We start from the raw sequence: 18,974 nt of genomic DNA on the forward strand, positions 1-18,974 counted from the left end.
TTCCCAAGGTCTAATGATGGGCTTGGGAAGTGCAAGCTGAACTTCTGCATCTGCATGTAACCTTGTTGCTTTATCTGAATGAACTGTAACATTATTGACTTATTGTTGATGGGTGGTTGTCTCAATGTTCTGAACAAAAACAGGTTCAGAATGATGTCTATTTTGATGTAGCTCTTCTTGCTGTAGCTGTGATTCAAGCTGCAAAAAATCAATGTTTTCTTGCACATGTTGTAAAGATGTTTGAATATCTTTGAGAGTGTTTTTGTTGAATTTAGCTGTACTTCCATCAGTAGATAAGATTAGAGTGCTTAATAACTCTAATAATCCATGATTTTTCTCCATTATTCAGACAATCAAATCAACAATGTATTTGTAAAAAACAATCAAATGACCAAAAATGCACTCCCCCCCCCCTTTTTTGTTGTTGTTGTTGTTGTTTTAGCCTCCAATGCACATTCCTTTAGATATCAGTCCACCCTTATAAGAATGAGTCCAATAATGTTTAGTACTTATTTATTTGCTTCACACAGTGATATAACTAAAAAATAGCGATATCTGGAAACATAAGAGAAAACGGTACTGAAATATAGAACCTTGGTAGAAATTTCAACTGTATAAGATGAAGATTTCCCATTTTTGCAATACCCAGAAATTGTACCCAAGAGCAACCTTTTCCTTTGACATTGTATAGTAGTGGTTTCAACCACCTAAGTATGACAAGCTCGGTCTTCTACAATTTTAATAAAATACGAGCTCCTGAATTCCACAAGGAACCCCCAAAGACAAACTCCCATAAGCCTTCAAACCGAACTTAGTCTCAGTGTATTCTGTCCTGGGACTTACGACGACAATGAGCTCCCAATTGCTATGTATAGTAGCTCAACAATCTTTTGTCACCCTGTGAGCACACATTCAGCCAGATTTCCACAATTTGACATTGAGTGATATCGACTTCAACAAGAGGGGATAAATACCAATGCTTAGTGGCCAATGCCTCTGGTCGCATGAACCTCTGCATGCAACAGAAATTCGCTCCAAAACAATTATTATCTTGGTATATCAGGTGCTCAATATACAGTTCGATTTCCACCAACTATGCAAAAAGAATGGAGACAATTAGAGCAGAGGAACCCGGGTTACAATAGATGATTCAGTGTATTTTTTAGTTCTTTAATGACATATAAGTTTAGAATTTGCTCCTCTCTGTACAACACCTCAAAACGTCCCACCAGCAATCAATATAAAGGTACCAGCAGTTTTTATAGACACCATAAGGTGGTCATAGCTCCTTCCAGCTCACCAATAATGGCTCAGACTCCATGCAGTCAGCAACATGAGCCTCTCCAAGATGATATATAGCATCATGCAATGGGGATAGTGGCAGCCTTTGAATTGCAGTTAACTCGTTCCACCTTAACTGTGACACCCATAAATTATGCAGCTCTCGTCCAGCATTACCAGTGAGGGATTTTGACCCTATCTCTCATTGGAATCACACCCAGTGATTAAAACTTCTCCCCGTATGTACATTCAACCTCCCACAGTCACAAATTTCTCAAGATATGGCCCTTTGCAGAGAAGACATATTCAGCAATCGAAGGAAGTGGCCACTACCCGAGTGAATACTTTTGTCAAGGATTCCCAAGATCCAAATCCTTCGATTCATGCTCTAGCTGTACGAACAATGGGTTGTATTCAGGTTGACAAAAACACAGATATTTGTGTGATCCGCTACAAAGATGCCTCAAGGATGATGATCCTTATGTGCGAAAGACGACTGCTATATGTGTTGCTAAACTTTATGATATTAATGCTGAACTGGTGGAGGATAGAGGGTTTCTAGAGACTCTTAAGGACTTGATTTCAGATAGCAATCCCATGGTTGTAGCGAATTCCATGGCAGCACTGGCAGAGATCCAAGAAAACAGTAGTAGAGCAATATTTGAAATTACTAGTCACACACTTTTTAAACTTTTCGCAGCGCTCAATGAATGCACTGAATGGGGTCAAGTGTTTATACTAGATGCTCTTTCAAAATACAAGGCAAGTGATGCCCGAGATGTAGAGAACATTGTTGAACGTGTAACTCCTCGTCTTCAGCATGCCAACTGTGCAGTTGTACTTTCAGCTGTGAAGGTAATTATGCACCAAATGGAGCTTATTACAAGCACTGATATTGTTAGAAACCTCTGTAAGAAAATGGCCCCTCCATTAGTTACTCTCTTGTCGGCAGAGCCTGAGATCCAGTATGTTTCTTTAAGGAATATAAACCTTATTGTGAAACGGTGGCCTACTATTCACTGCAAGTATGGCTGTTAACCTACCCGAGTTAAATGAATGATGTGATTTCTAGAACTCACCCTAGCACCTTGAAATACGTTCAAACACCAGAAAGGTTAACCCGACTCCCTTGCTTGGTGCCTCCACGCAGTGATGGACCCAGCCCTTAAAATTTGTGGGAATCGTGCTACATATTTTGGCCTGTAGATTCAGTCACGCAAGCATCTGCCATTCTAATTCTTTAAAGAGATCTGAACTTCCATCAACGTATTGGGCTAATGAGAGTGAAACAGCTAGAGGAATTTCAATCTTGTAATGGTCAGAATTTGTCAAAGAATTCCAGCAGCATGGAATGAGCAACAGAGAGGAAGGCCAAGAGATACCACAAAAGATCTGGAAATGGGACCTGCATAGGCCATCACAACGAAATGCTTCAGCACTCCATCCTGACACACAACATCGTTGTATACCAAAATAAACCACAGAGCGCATACACCAAAGCATTGTATACCATGTCGGTTCAACGCATATACCAAGTGAATGCAAGCGTTAAGCATAATACAGTTTTACCATTATTGCCTGTTCAAAACACTTCGTTAACGATCACTACAGAAAATAAATGGAGGCGCAGGTGAGATGTTGGGAATCCGCACAGAATAATCAATGGAGGCGTAGTATAATCAGGTGAAGCAATTCATGCAATGGAGGCGCAGGTACAATAATGCCCTTTTTGAAACGTTTATGACAGTCAGAGAATTGAACAGTCAGACAGAGGGGCAGGCTAGCAGCATTCAGGTTATGTGGAGCAGGCCAGCGTTCAGAAATAAAACGCGTATGACAGACAGGACAACACTAAAATTACCATGAAACGCTTATGGACAGAGAGCGCAGGTCTGTATAGAGGAATATGGCAGAAATAAACTACATAGAAAGGCAATAAAACAAATGGCTCAAATTAATTATGCAGGGTAGGAATACGCCTGCTCTGATACCATGTTAAACACACATGGACAGCAAGAGAAAATATGAAAGATAAAACACGCAGTACAATTTTTATTAACAACTGATATACATTTATAGTACATTATGTGACCGTTGGGTTTCACATCCCAAGGTCTCTTGGACTACTTAGTCTATTCAGCTTCCACACTAACCCATTTAGGATTAGGTGTCCAACACATATCAGTGGCCCAGTGTATTCCTAACAACGTGGGATAGGATTTCTATCATCGACAATCATTATCACCTCAAAGTCTGTCTGTGTGCTCGCACCTTCAATATCAACTGTTACCCCTTGTAACCTCCCCATGGGCAAAATATCCTATTGGTTCGCCGTTCGTAATTGAATGGGGACCACTGCAACGTGGGCCTACCCATGCGTTCCCATGTTAGCTTCGATAACACATTCGCGTCTGACCCCAGGTCTAGGATTACATGATCCATTTCATACTCACCAATCTGCACCGTCAATATCATTTCCCTCCCGGTGTGCAATGCATGATTTCCTAGTTTCCAGACTACGCGCAATTCTCCTAACCCTATGCACCTGGTGATCAACTCTCGTAGTCCCTTAACTTCCTTGTTGTCACGCAGTAGTTTCATGTATGTCTCCAAAAATCTAGTAAGCATTAAAGGATCCATTCCTAGCTCTGTCTGATCCTTACTACCTACAGTGAAGGCCTCCGTGAAGCTCTTCTTAGCTTCCATAAACATCTCCTTTGTGCGTTCTAAGTCAAACTTAGGTTCCTTTGCAGGAGCCTTGCAAACCCATGTATCTTCCTTGGGCTGCTTCCCCTTATCTTCCCAGTGCTCGCACCACTTTTGAGCATCATGTTCACATTTGGGTCTTCTTCGCGTGGTTCAACCCTCATCATTTGGATATTCTAAGTCGGAGGAGGCTGAAATACACATTTTTCGCACATTTTTGTGATCAACATAGGACAATCTACTATTTCATGATCAAACTAAGTACAGTATGAACAGGATATCCTCGTCGAGTTGGTACAATCACGGGCATAGTGCCCTGGTCCTCCGCAATTGTAGAAAATTAACTGTCTACGGCCCCTTCCTGTTCCCATTCCTCCTCGTCCTCAACCTCACACCTGAAATCCAACACGCGACATCCCTGCAGCTGGGTCGAGGGCTCGTGTTTCTGTCTGCATCCTATAGGCTCGGGTCCAATCCATCATTAGCTCGTAGCTGTGACAAGTGTGCTCATCGTGGCCTACCAACCCGCAAAAATTACAAAACAACTGCTGGGGAGTCTGTGTATACTTCTGCAACAAATAGTTCACGAATACTGGACAATGATCCTTCTCATGGCCCTGGCCTTTGCACTTTATGCACCATACTTCTTCACACGCCTCTGGCCGTGGTGCCCTATCTTTCTTCAAACTCTACATTTCCAGGCATAGATTCTGTAGTTGCATGTGGATTTGTTGAACCCCCAACCCAGGGTCTTGTATCGGGGTTTCATGTAACCTCATCGCCATTTCCAATGCTTCGGCCTGGGTGGAAATTTTCTGTTGTGACAACACCATCCTGAAGTGCGGTATCAAGGGTGCCACAAACCATGTGTGATGTTGTGCATCTGTTAGCATCATATTGGCATCATGGATCATACTCTTCAGCCGTTGATCTAGATCCCAGGGGGTATCGCCTGGAAGCATCACGATCTCTTTAAACCCGATGATTGATTGTGTCTCTGATTTAGGTCGGCTAAATTCTCTATTCAACGCATTCTAGATCTATTGTATCCTTGCATTTGGGTGGTCATTAGAGTGCTTGATATACCATGTCTATGTGCGATCCTGCAGCGCGCTCACCAATGTAGCCTTCTTAATGTTGTTGTCTGTGACCCCTTGCACTTCCCAAATTGCTCTTACCATGAACTAGAACTGGTCCGGACCTTCATTCCCTACACCTCTGAATACAGGTAGTTTGATTGTGCTCACCATGCTGAACTGTGGGGGTGGTGGAGGTGGACTGGGGGGAGATGGAGGTGAGGGAGGTGAAGTAGGTGGTCATGTGGGTGGAGGTGGTAACTGCGGAATGTGCTACCTTATCAAACTAACCGCACTTCTTGGAGAGACCTAAGTGAACTCTTCCTCACTCTCTCGCGAAAGTGAAATTAAGGGACTGTTTTCTAATTCCCAGCTACCTTTGTAGATCTCTCTGCTTCGCGTCATCCCAAACAGTAATATATTCACATAACCCGATTTTCACATAACAACATCTTAATCTAGGTATTCAAAGATTTAATATACTTACCTTGCGTTCCCTTGATAAAACATCATTCTGCTTCGTTGTAGCTCACAGTCATGTCTACCACAAACAAAGTGATAAATCCCCCTATTATCTGCTTAAGCCAATGGTCCATAGCTCGCGCAATCTTATCTTCTGAGGCTTCTAGTCTGCGCAGTAATTCTGGAATCCACACTATCGGTTGATCGAGCCTACACATTCCTTGTCTGTTGGCTAATCTCGCGATCCACTCATACAGTTCAAAAGAAAAGGATGCAAAGAAAATCTCGTGGATTTCTGTATACACGTAGCGATCCAGCCACCTTTTTTTAGATACCTGCGAAGTTATGTTTTCTTGTGTCACGAACTCGTGAATCTTCTTGTGCAACTACTCTTCAATTTCCTTCTTTGTTGGGTTCCAGTGGCACAACATCAGACATCCCTTGGGGAGATCCCGGTCCTAGCAATGGAACCATTTGTTGGCTACATGTGGCCTAACCCAGGTTTAGAAGTGATTTAGCCAAGCAAATCCTGGTACTATTGGCCCTTTCGGCAACAGTCCACGCATCGCGGACTGAGGTCTCACCCGAAGTAGTATGGGAGGGTGTTGGAACCAGGTTTTCGCACCCTGGGGATTTCTCATATGGGGCGATAGGTACGTGATTCAACCTTCGCACTTACTAGGTTACGCACTCCAGCGAACTCCTTGTGTCCTGTGGTACTGCCTTTACGCAACTCTAGTCGCAGTGCGACCAGTGCTAATTACCCAAGTCTCCCTTAATTAGGGTTTGTTTACTAATTACTTAGAAGGTTTTCATACATAAGCATTCATACAAGTGCACACATATAAATAAACAAATACCATTAACGCATAACATCAAAATATAGATCTACGAAATAGATGCACAATATGCCGAACCAACTTAGCTTTATTAATAATCCTTTTCAAGTTCAATTCAATACAGACATACTCCACCTTATGCACTCAGCTGCAGGGGTCCACGCACTCAGCTGCAGACTCTACTAGGCCTCTACGCACTTAGCTGCAGATCCTTTACCTACTACTATGACCCAATGCACTTCAGATCCACTTCTATCTTCTAACCATGCCTTCACATCTATCTATTACTTGCTTGCCAAAAAACTATCTTCACACTTAGAGCCTCACTTTATTTATACAATCCCATGGTCTACAGACCATGGGTAGGCTAACACAACTTTACATTAAATTACATTATTTTATGGTGGACAACCCTATGACTCATCCTAGCCTCTCGCACTCCGCACCTGCATTTCGCAGGGTCTTTACATTACATTGACCAAAACTCGGGCTTTAAGCCCCAAAAACATGATATGGGGGGATCCGCTGCCCAACAAGGGCTAAGTGGCCAGAAGGCCTTACTCAGCTGTCTCCGCCACTCCAAGCATGGCTCTCAGTTCTGAAAATTTCTTTTTAGTGAGAGACTTGGTGAAGATGTCTACAACTTGCTACTCAGTGGGGTAGTATTGCAGTGATATGACTCGGTCACAGATCAGCTCACGGATGTAATGCATGTGAATATTGATGTGCTTGGTCCTATGCCTTTGAACTAGATCAATCAATATCTGAATGGACCCCTGATTGTCACAAAATATGACATTCAAAAGTGGATACCAAATACCAAACTCGGAGAGAAGCCCTTGCAACCAAACAGCCTATGTAGCTGCATTCACTTCACCTCTATACTCTTCCTTGGCTGTAGATAAAGAAATCGTGGATTACTTCTTGCTAGACCATCAAAAAGGCCCTAAACCAAAGCTAAAAAAATAACTAGAGGTGGACTTTTGGTATGTAACATTGCCATCCCAATCAGAAATTGTGTACCCAATCAATGAAAGTGGGCAATTTGCAGCGTAAAAGATACCAAAACTAGAAGTACCTTTCACATATATAAGGATTCTCTTTGTGGCTTTCCAGTGAAGCTCATGGGGCTCCTGTATATATCTGGAAGAAACTCCTACCGCAAAAGATATATGAGGTTGGGTGTGAGTAATATACAACAAAATCCCAACTAACTGTCGATACAGTGTATTTTCCACCAAAGGTGTCATACCTGCATCCTCAAATATGATCCCTGAAAGAAAGGTAGATGCTACTAGCTTACATTCTATCATATGAAAGTGGACAAGTATATCTGATGCATACTTAGACTGTGCCATCTTGATCCCTGAAGTAGACTGAGAAACTTCAAGACCAAGAAAGTAGTGCAACAGTCCCAAATCTGTCATGGAAAATCGATCATGCAATGTTGATTTTTCCAAATCAATAGCTGAGGTAAGGTTCCCTGTCATCAATAAATCATATACATAAAGTACTATTAGAAAAATTCAATCATCATGTTGCAGCAAATAAACATTTGGATCATATTTGCATTGAATGAATCCAATGGAAAGCAAGAAAGAATCCATCTTTGCATACCAGGCTCTGGGAGCCTATTTTAGGCCATACAAAGATTTCTTTAATCTGCAAATGAGGGAAGAGTTCTGAATGTATCCTTGTGGCTGATATATATCCTCCTTGATATCTCCATGAATAAATGCACTCTTCACATCCATGTGATGAACTTCCCATCTGCGAGAAGCAGCAATAGCTAAAACTAGTCAAATGGAGTCCATTTTTGCAACAGGTGCAAATATCTCTGTGTAGTCTATGCCATGTACCTGTGAGTATCCTTTTGAAACAAGTCGAGATTTTTACTTGCCGATATCACCATATGCAGCGATATTTTTTTGATATATCCATCGGCATCGAACAAGCTTTCTTCCTTTCGGAAGTGGAACCAAGTCCCATGTGTTGTTTTCCATGAGAACAGAGTACTCTGCATCCATAGAAACCTCCCAAAGCGGGTTTCCAGTAGCCTCAAGAGTGTGGATGTGGATCTGAACCAATTTTCGTATAGAAATGTATGGGAAGCAATGGTTTGGTGGCAGCCAAGGCTTGAGGATCCCCAAAAAATTGTGATCTAGTCCTTCTCGCATCCGCAGGATCACTGACTAGTTCACCTGCATCTTGCAAGGTTTTCTCTGCCCAAGTTGGTAGTTGAGTTGGAGCAGCCATGACCTGATCCTCATCCTATAAATTAGATCCAAGAGGATTATTTTATTTCTACTCTGAAGTGCTCAAAGAAGTTTCGGACTCCTCCTCATCATTGGCAACAAGCGGTTCCTTGGCAGGGTCTGCTGAAAAATCATGCAGTGATTCTTCTTCAAACTTCACACTTCGAGCTACAAGGAACTTTTCAGTGTGAGAGTCCAGAAATCTATATCCTTTGACATTGTCAGGATATCCAACAAATATACATTCAACACTTTGAGGCTCCAAACCCTTCCTCTTATCTGTCGGAATCTGAGCCCATTCTCGTGAACCAAAATTGCGAAAGTGCGACACTTTTGGTTTCTTACCTGTCCAACATTCAAATGGAGTTGTGCCTTTGAGTGCTTTGTGAGGAATGTGGTTCTGATTTTATGTTGCACAATTAATAGCTTCAGCCCATAGCTTAGGAGCTAATGACTTGGACTATAGCATACAATTGGCCATCTCTTTCAATGAACGATTTTTCCTCTCTGTGACACCATGCTACTATGGTGTATATGGCACTGTGTGTTGTAGCAGTATACCTGCATCAATACAAAGTTGCTGCACATCTTTGTTGACATACTCCCCCCCATTATTAGTATGGAGTATATTAATATCACACCCAGAATCATTCTCAGAAAGTGCTTTAAATTCTATAAGGCATTCAAATACATCTGATTTTAATTTCAGAAAAAATACCCAAGTAAAGTGAGAGAAATCATCTATGAAGGTGAGTACATATCGAGCCTTGCTAATTGAAGGCTAGGGAATGGGCCCATGATGTCATAGTGAATCAGCCCAAGAGGTGAAGAAGCTCTATGTGTCTTCCCTTTGTCAAACTTTTGCTCTGGATGCTTGCCAATAATGCATCCTTGGCATACACCGCTTGTGAATTCAATAGCGGGCAATCCTTCTACCATGTTTTCCTTGTTGAGTTGATGCAATTACTTATAGTTTAGATGGCCAAATATTTCATGCCATAACCTATTGATATCATTATATTGTGACAGAAATATAGTGCTAATAGATTTAGGAACAAAGTGGGAGAAGATATACAAACGAGAACCGTGATCTGCAATTCCATGTGCAAGTTGTGAGCTCGTGGAAATGTCGGTAATCACTGCGGAGTCTGGAGTGAACTCCACCTTCCTTCCACGGCCAGAATGAGTGATCTGATATATCAAGAGAATATTTGTATATAGCGAGGGAAAATGAAGCACATTTGTGAAGTAGCCCTTTTCAAGGTCTACAATTCCTTCTCCGCACACCTTTGCGGGTGTGGCATCTCCCAAGTAAATTTGGGATCTGGTGCTTTCTTCGATGGAGGAAAATTCATCTTTTGATGCAGCCATATGGTTCAATGCACCTGAATCAAGGATCCAAGCTAATGGATTGGATGTGACAACCATTAAAGCATGACCATCTCGTGCTCTCCCTCTCCCATCTCTCGTTCTGTTATCATCCTTCTTCTTTGCATTCTCATGCATGGTGAGATTATGCTGCTGCAATTGCTTAGCCATCTCATCGATTGTTTTCCTCATGCAATTTTCTTCGGGATGAAAACCTTTGGAATAGTAGTTTCAAAGTGTTCTTTCCTTATTATTCTTACCCTTAGGCAAATAAGAGCTCTCTGAAGATTGTACAGGTCTCTCCTTTGTTTCATTAAATTTACCCTTCCCTTTTTGCTTCTCTTCCACTGCTCTTTGGAGCATTAGTAGCCGCAAGTGCTTGATTCTTTGAACGCTTGATGGCACCCATTTGTGCTAACTTAGCTTGCTCTTGAGTCAATTCTGCAATGAAGTCATTCAATGGAGGCATTTTCCATTTTTACTGAGTCAATTTAGATGCTTGAAAAGATGATACAAATACAGAATATTCAGGGCCTAATTTTGAGAGAATCGAAAGGATGAGTTGATCTTCCTCTTTCTTGACTCCAAATGCATCAAGTTAAATGAGGAGGGATTTAAAATTGGTGAATTATTCTTTCAGGTTGCTGAAATGAGTTGGACTGAGGGATATGAGTTCATTCTCTAGTTGATGCACTCTCATTTCATCCTGCTTGCCGAATAGTCCTTCCAGTGTGGTCCAGACCGCATTGGGAATAGTGGTTCCACTGACATGAAAGAGGATTTATCTAGAAATTGATAGGAATATCAGCCCAATTTCTTCATCTAATTTATTGAAATACTTTATCTTCTCCGCTGCAGAAGTCGGTTCAATCTTTGTTCCCATTGTTACCCTGTAAAGCCCTTTGCTTCGGAGGAGCAGAGTAATATTTGTCTTCCATTCGAAGTAATTGAAAGGATTTAGAATGAGTTTTGCGGGATGAGAGAGATGATCCATTTTTTCCTGCTACTTCTCTTGATGATCTATACCTTCAAATAAAACCGTGTACAATCCACTAGAGAACTAGCTCTGATACCATGTAGAATTCCTGTAGAAACTTCGATAGATCTAGAATTCTAGTTAAATTAAACACAAGTAATTTGTTGATATTCAAGAGAGGAGAGAAACAATTTTCGCCATAAAATCATGTATTAAATTAATGAACAATAGTAATACATGAGTAACCAAAAACCTCTAATCCCAAAAGGAGGTGGTTATATAAAAATTGTCGAATCTAGAAAACTAGGAAAAAACTAGTAGAAAACTAGAAATGGCTAAGAAAAGCTAAAGGGAGGCCTAAAATAGCAACATTGACTCAGGAAAACCTATGCCAACTATCAGCCATGAGGAAATCATGAGGAGGGGTGCATTTACCAAGGAAGGCAACTTTAAAACATGCTAAAATGGTCCGTGGGACCAAATCCCTTGATTTAAGGGGAATCTTCATCTGGGGCGTCAATCCTCAAATAAATCAAGTGGATGAGGTGTGGTTAGGTGTGAACATGCACTTAGATGTCTAAATGGTTTAGGAAAGTGGTTGGACCAATATTTCCATAATATTAAGCCTTTAAAGGCAAAAAACAAGGGAAAGTTGGTCCACTGAGCTAGTTTACCAAAAACCAAGTGTGAACATGACTTTTAGTGCATGTTGCTAAGTCAAGGATACTTAGGCTAAAAAATAAATGTAGATGTTAGGATTATATTCCAATAGGGCCTGACACAGGTTCAGAGTTAATTAGCCAAACAAATCCCTATACCACTGGCCCTTTCAGCAACAGTTCGCAAAGCACGGACTGAGGTCTCACTCGAAGTCGTATGTGGGGTGTTGGAATCAGGTTTCCGCACCCTCGAGATGTTTGAGGGGTTGATTCGATCCAACTGTCAGTCCCTACACATAGGTTACTTCACACACTTCCTTGGCCTTCACATCTTGATATATTCGCCTTTGCACAGCCCTAACCAGGGTTGTGGGGCTTCCGTGTTGTTGGAGCAGTGCTCTGCACTATTTCCCTAAGTCACACCTGTGATCTTACTTATCTTCTTACACCAGTTAGTTATCTTCACATAAATGGATGCCTTATTTTATATTTATTTATACAACACATTCATATGATTTCGCGCATCAAATAAACAATACACTTACAAATTATACCCAATAATACATAAAACAGGAAAAGATACACATAAATATGATAAAACTTCTCCTCATTAATTCTTCCCACAGTTATAGACTCAAATTGCACTGCGCACTCAGCTGCAGGGGTCCGTGCACTTAGTTGCAGACTACTAGGCCTCTGCGCACACAACTGCAGAGCCTTCTCCTACTCTACGACCCAAAGACACTTTACACTTCGACTCAATCCCTTAGACTCAACATGCTTCTCCCTGATTCCCTTATTTGATATTTTCTACACTTAGAGCCTTGTTCTACTTATACAATCCCATGGTCCAGGGACCTTGGGCAGATCTTTCAAGCCGACATTACTTTACAAAAACAAGGGAAAACAACCCTGTGACTCTCTTATGACTTCATGATCCGTGCCCACAAATCGCAGAGTCTTTACAATGGACTTGGTCAAAACTTGGGCTTTAAGCCCTAAAACATGCCTTGGGGGGGATTCAATGCCCAACAGGCCCCCAACACAAACATCGTGACTCGCCCTCGAGTCACTCTGTCAGTGTGGAGATCTTCGCGTAGAGTACCTCCAACTCTGCTCAAACTACTGCAAGGTCAACAACGCACTGAGTGGCTGCTTTTTGAATCTCTTGTACCCATTGTTCCAAGACCGCGATGTCGGAACTACTTCCCTGGACCTGTTCATGTGTCCCCTGTATTTGCTTATAGCCTCGTGCCTTCTTTTGGCTACTTGGAGCATGAAGACTGTGTTTCCATCTGTTAGTTAGATAACCAGGCCACCCATGTATGGCTTCAATCGACTGCCATTCACTTTTCTTGGGAAAGGTTCTCCATTTAGCTTAACTAGCTACACCACGCCTCTATTTGTGATTTCCTTAACAATGTACGGGCCCAGCCAATGCATCTAGAATTTCCCTGGGAATTATCAAACTTACTATCATATAGTAACACTAAATCATTTACTTTGAAGGTGCGCAACCTAATATGTAGATCGTGCCAATTCTTTTCTCGCTGCTTTTGTACCTGTTGATGGAAGCTAGCCAGAAACCGTTCCTCTTCCAGTTCTTCCAATTGCACGAGCCTCTCTTCCAGGGGTCTGCGGTCCGTCATACCTATAAGTGCTGCGATGCACAGACTAGACACAATATACTCCATTGGCATGACAACTTCCACACCATAGACCAACCAGAAAAGTATTTTTCCATTAGTTTCTTGCATGTTGTCCTATAAGCCCATAATAATGTGGGAATGCACAAGTCCCAATCACTCCACTGTGCATTTCAGACTTCGGTCAGCACAGTCTCTAGGATTTTTTTGAATGCTTCTACTGTCCTATTGGCTTGTGGGTGATATGGTGTGCTATTCTAATGATACACCTGAAACTCTTCGGTTAGCGTGCTGATTGTTTCATTCAGGAAATGTGTACCGCGATGACTCATCAAGATCCTCGCACATCCAAATTGAGTCAATAAATGTTCAAACAGAAACTTCACAGTCGTGGTGGCTATGAAATCTTTGACCGGTTGTGCTTTTTCCCAACGAGTCAGGTACTCTAATGCGGTGATAATGTATCTCACACCCATCTTTCCTTGAGGTTTCATAGGGCCTACAAAGTCAATCACCCACTTTTCAAAGGGCTGCAACATCATTTGCGGATGCAAAGGCATCTCATCCCTCTGCAATGGTTTACTAGTTCTTTGACATATATCAAAGGCCTTACAGTGTGCTTTTGAATCCTGATGAAGGGTTGGCCACCACAACCCTGCACGGAGAATCTTTTGCGCGGTCACTCGCCGTGGATAGTCTCCTCCCACAATGCCCCCATGTGCTTCTGTAAGGATCTGACTACGCTCGAATTCAAGTACATACCTTCACAATATCTCATTATTGCCCATCTCATATAGGTGCCCCGCAATGACAGAAAAATATGTCGTGCGCACCGCTAGTTCCTTCTTCTGCTGGATGGAGTGTTCTTTCGGCACAGTTTCAATCGTAATAAAATGGATTATGTCTTCAAAGTGTCCACCCGCTATGCACATAGCAAAGAGGTGTACATTCGGTAATCCTTCTTCCAAACTAGTAGGTTCCTCTCCCGTCTCAATGTGCGACAAGTGATCTGGTCCCGCGTTCAGGCATCTAGGCTTCACAACGACCTCAAAATCATATTCTTGGAACAATAAGAGCCACCTGCATATGTGCCCCCCCAACACAGGCTTATTGACCAAGTATTTCAGTGTAGAGTGATCTATATACATCTTGAAGTGTCCTCCTAGCAAATAGTGCTGATATTTTTGGAGCGCGTACACCATAGCCAATCCCTCGCATTCAATTGTGGAATAGTTATTTTCTTCTTTAGACAACCTGCAGCTCGCGAACATGATAGGGTGTTCTAAGCCCTCTTCCCCCTCCTGTGTTAGTACCACTCCCAATGCGTCAACATGGACATGAAACTCCACATCCCATTTTGGGAAGACTAGGATTGGCGTGGAGGCCAATTTCTCTTTTAGTAGATCCAAGCTCTTCATACAATCATCATTCTAGCAGAACGTGACATCCTTTTTCAACAATTTGTCCATTAGCGTGGTGATCTGGGCATAGCTTTTGATGAAATTTTTGTAGTACCTCGTATGTCCCAGGGTAGCACGTAGTTGTTTGACACTTCGCAGTGCTTCCAACTAAATAATTACTACAATCTTCGCAAGGTCTACCATTAGTCCCTGCTTGCAGACCACATGTCCCAACAGGTTCCCAAAGGGAATGAGGAATGTGCACTTCTTGAGGTTCAACATGATTTGGTGTCATCAGCATGTATCCAGAATTAAGCGTAAGCTCGCTACATGGTGTTTAACCAACCCAAATACAGTCCAATCATCTAGGTAAACCTCTAGGAACTTGTGGATATATTCTTTGAAGGCTGCAACAACTATGTGTGAAAAGATGGCCAGCATGTTCTTCAACCCAAACGGCATAATGGTGTATTGAAAGCAGCCCCATTCAATTGCGAAGGTCATCTTACTCCTACCTTCCGGCACAATTTTAATCTGGTGGTACCCTGAGAATCCGTGAGTGAAAGAATATGCTTCCTACCCCTTGACATTTTCTAGTACTTCATCTATGAACGAAGTTGGGAATGGGTCATGTACACGTGTCATTTGATTTTCTGAGGTCCATGCATATTCTTATCTCGCCCTTCTGCTTCTTTTCCTACACTACCATAGGTCTTACCCAATCGGATTCTTCCACTGACTCAATGATTCTGGCCACGAGCATCTTGTCTAGTTCTATGCGGACCTTCTCTTTGTACTTTGGATTCAAGCGGTAAGGCCTCTACTTAACTAGCTTCGTGTCAGGCTTTAATGTGATCTGCATCAATCCTAAATCTCTGACAATTCCTTTTAAGTCCGTGATCTTGGTGGGGAACAGGTCTTGGTACTCCCAGAGTAACTCTGCAACTTTATCCACTGTCACGTCATACCAGTAGTCGTCGAGCGTTGTGTACTTATGTTTGGCTTCCATACCAATGTTCACCTGCTTTGCCTTTACCGGTGCAGTTATTTCAGGGTCTTCAATCAATGGCCCTTGAACCTCATGATAGCCTTCAATTTCTGGAATATTAACTTTTCACGGATCCTCGTCGTCTTCTTTGATGTTTACATTGTAATGCTCTAGTGTGTAGCTCAGCTGGGTCGCCCATTCAAGATGAATCACTTCTATTGGCTCCTAAGGTATTTTAAAGATAACTGTTTTGACTGCTTGCAGCGCATCATCAATAGTGTCCCACCAATGATCCTCAAATGTGAAGGTTAACAAGAACCCTTCGCACAAGATATCCAATTCACTCATCCCATGGCAAAGCTCCGTCTCTATATACCATTTCATGTGTATAATATCTAGGGTATGACAGAACAGGTGCACCCACTCGGGTTGTGGCTCAAACCCATAGACCTTTGTCCATTTGGCGAGGTGCGTGTGTGGATCATCCTGTCCATCATACTTGTTTGCTAATCACATCTGAGGCTTCCCAAAACGTATGTGCATCATCCTCTTGCATTCATGCCAGTCCTCAAAGCTTCCTTGGTGCGTACCCCACCACCTCATGGGTGTAGCACGCAATACCCATTTCAAAGCTTCGAAATGTTGTTGTTCCAACACCTTTCTTTCAAATCTATTCAAGAAGTCATCTACCTCGCTTAACCCATCATACGTAGGCAGATCCCTTACCTTCATTGATACATAGTGAAATGATCTTGTCATCATGTTACAGTTTAGCATGGTTACCTCGTGTAACTGGTTCTGACATCGTTCTATCTCCTCGTCCAAATCCATTGTGCAAGAGCTTTCGCGCTCCCATGAGATTCGTCCATCCACAGTTGGATTTACCGAGTCTTTCTCTCACGCAGTTATCTTCTAGATGTAGTCCAAGTTGTCGTCGCTTTAATATTTGCACACTGGCTCTATGTAGGGCAATCCTTCTGTAGGGTCCAAAGGTACAACTACGCGCAGAGACTTTTTCTCAAAAATCATCTTGCGCTTCTTCATATTTATCACCCCATTCATATCAGTGGCCCAATCTATCCCTAATAGCATGGGGTAGGGATTGTTGTCATCAACAATCTCTATCACTTCAAAATCTGCCAGCTCAATTTCTCCTTTGATATCCAATGTGATTCCCTGAAATCTTCCCATAGGTAGGATCTTTTGCTGGTTTTCCATTCGCAATTGGATAGGAGACAATTGCAGTGTAGGCCTTCCCATGTGCTCCCATGTTTGCTTCAGCAAAACGTTTGCGTCTAATCCTAGGTCCAGAATCACTTGGTCCATCTCATATTCTCCAATATGCGCGCTCAATCTCATCTCCCTTGCTATCCTCATCGTGTGCTTTCTGAGCTTCTGGACTACACGCGATTCTCCTAGCGCTGTCCCAACGCATCTATTTATGAGTTCCTGTAGCCCTTTTACAGCCTTCTTGTCACGCAGCAGCTTCATGCATGTTTCGAGGAACGTCATGAGCATCGATGGGTCCATTTCTGGCTCCGGTCTGTCTTTGCTTCCTGAAGTGGAGGCATTAGCAAATCTCTTCCTAGCTTTCATGAAGGTTTCCTTAGCATGCTCCAAATCAAACTCTGGTTCTTTTGTCGGAGCCTTGCGAACCCAAGTACTCTCTTCAGGCTACTTGCCTTTGTCATTCCCCGTCATAATTCCACTTTGGAGCACAATATTCACATTAGGGTCTTCCTCATGCTGCTCAAACCTCATCATTTGTAGGTTCTGAGTCGGGGGAGGATGGAGTGCTCCCTTGTCGCATAGCCTTGCTATCAGTGTGGGACAATCCTCCGTCTTATGATCAAACAATGCTCAACACAAGCATGATGGACACATGGGATTCATACAATCACGGGCATAATGTCCTGGCCCTCTGTAATTGTAACATATTAGCTGTCTGCGACCTCTTCCAAGTCCTCCTCCACCTCAGCCTCATCCGTGCCCCTGAAATCTGGTTCGTGCCATCCCTACATTCTGGTCAAGGGGCCACGTTTCGGCCTAAACCCTATAGGTAGGAGTCCTATCCATCATCAACTCATAGCTTCTACAAGTGCGCTCATCATGTCCCACTGATCTATAGAAATTATAGAACAATTGTTGTGAATTATGCTTGTATTTCTATAACAGATGGCAATTGTTCATAGCATGCTTTCCTCCTATTTGACAAATCATGCACCACAATGTAGGCGTTGCACTAGGTCTTGCTTGTGCCTCTGGTCCTAACAGAATTGGTCCTCCTCCTACGAGGTAATTCATGAACACCACGTAGTGGTCCTTGTGATGTCCTTGACCATTGCACTTTACACACCATACCTTGTTGCGCACTTCTAGGCAAGTTGTCCTGTCTTGTTTTAGACTCAGCATCTCAAGGCACAAGTTTTTCAACTATGTTATCACTCAGGTTGTCCCTGAATCTCCTTAAAGGGATACAGCCGAGGTAACCACAAACCAATCTTTGGACTGTAGGTGCTAGCCCACCTGCAATCAGAGAGGGCTCTCTCTTTAGGATTTAGCATTGTTGATGATGATTTTAGACTAGTTATTAAGTTCAAGGGGTTTTGTTTTGATTTTGGTGGGAAGGATGATTCCTTCAAGTAGAGAGGCAGGGATAGCATGAAAGTTTTAGAACCATTGGGTGTGGAGTCGAGGAGTAGGACTGCTGGTACGTTTTCTTGGTCACAAGAAGGAATATGGAGCAAGCTAGCTGCATATGAAACAATGATTCAAGGTTAAAGGATGGAATGAGGGCTAAGGACTGAGAGGCAATTAAGAATCTCTCGTTCAGCTTAGCAGAGGGAAGGTGAATGAGCTCTATCTAGGAGCAGTGAAGAATCCCTAGATAACTGTCAAACATGAGTGAATTAGGGGAAATTTGAGCCACAGGGAATTCATATTCATTACTAACTTAGATGAAAGCATAAAGAAACAACAAAAATTGAGCATAGAGGGCAATTAAACCAATTCTAAGCTAATCTTTCTTTCTGCTATTTAGATGGTACATAAATGGAAAACAAAGGTAAGAAACACTTATTGATTCATGTTGCAGGACAAGAATTCCACATTCAATTCTTCAAACCATTAAACACAGAGCAGACAGTCATTCCTCCAAGCTTTTCAGCAGTCTTTGATTAAGTAAAACATCATGTACACAGAGCGAGTCTCTCTTGGAGCTATACAATCAACCAACCAACCCCTTAAACAATGAATTAGGGTTGTTTATATAAGAAAAATATCTACAAAAATAAGATCTTAGACAGATCTGTTGTAATA

General features: G+C 42.3%; 1 pseudogene; it reads left to right on the forward strand.

Annotated features, from left to right (window-relative positions):
- Positions 1 to 1,368: 1,368 nt before the first annotated feature.
- On the forward strand, positions 1,369 to 2,319 carry LOC149185865 (beta-adaptin-like protein B pseudogene; annotated as a pseudogene).
- Positions 2,320 to 18,974: the final 16,655 nt, after the last annotated feature.

Source organism: Pinus tabuliformis, chromosome 3_1, assembly GCF_031772625.1.
Source record: "Pinus tabuliformis cultivar Carrire ecotype Pingquan chromosome 3_1, CPIR1, whole genome shotgun sequence".
Lineage (NCBI taxonomy): Eukaryota > Viridiplantae > Streptophyta > Pinopsida > Pinales > Pinaceae > Pinus > Pinus tabuliformis.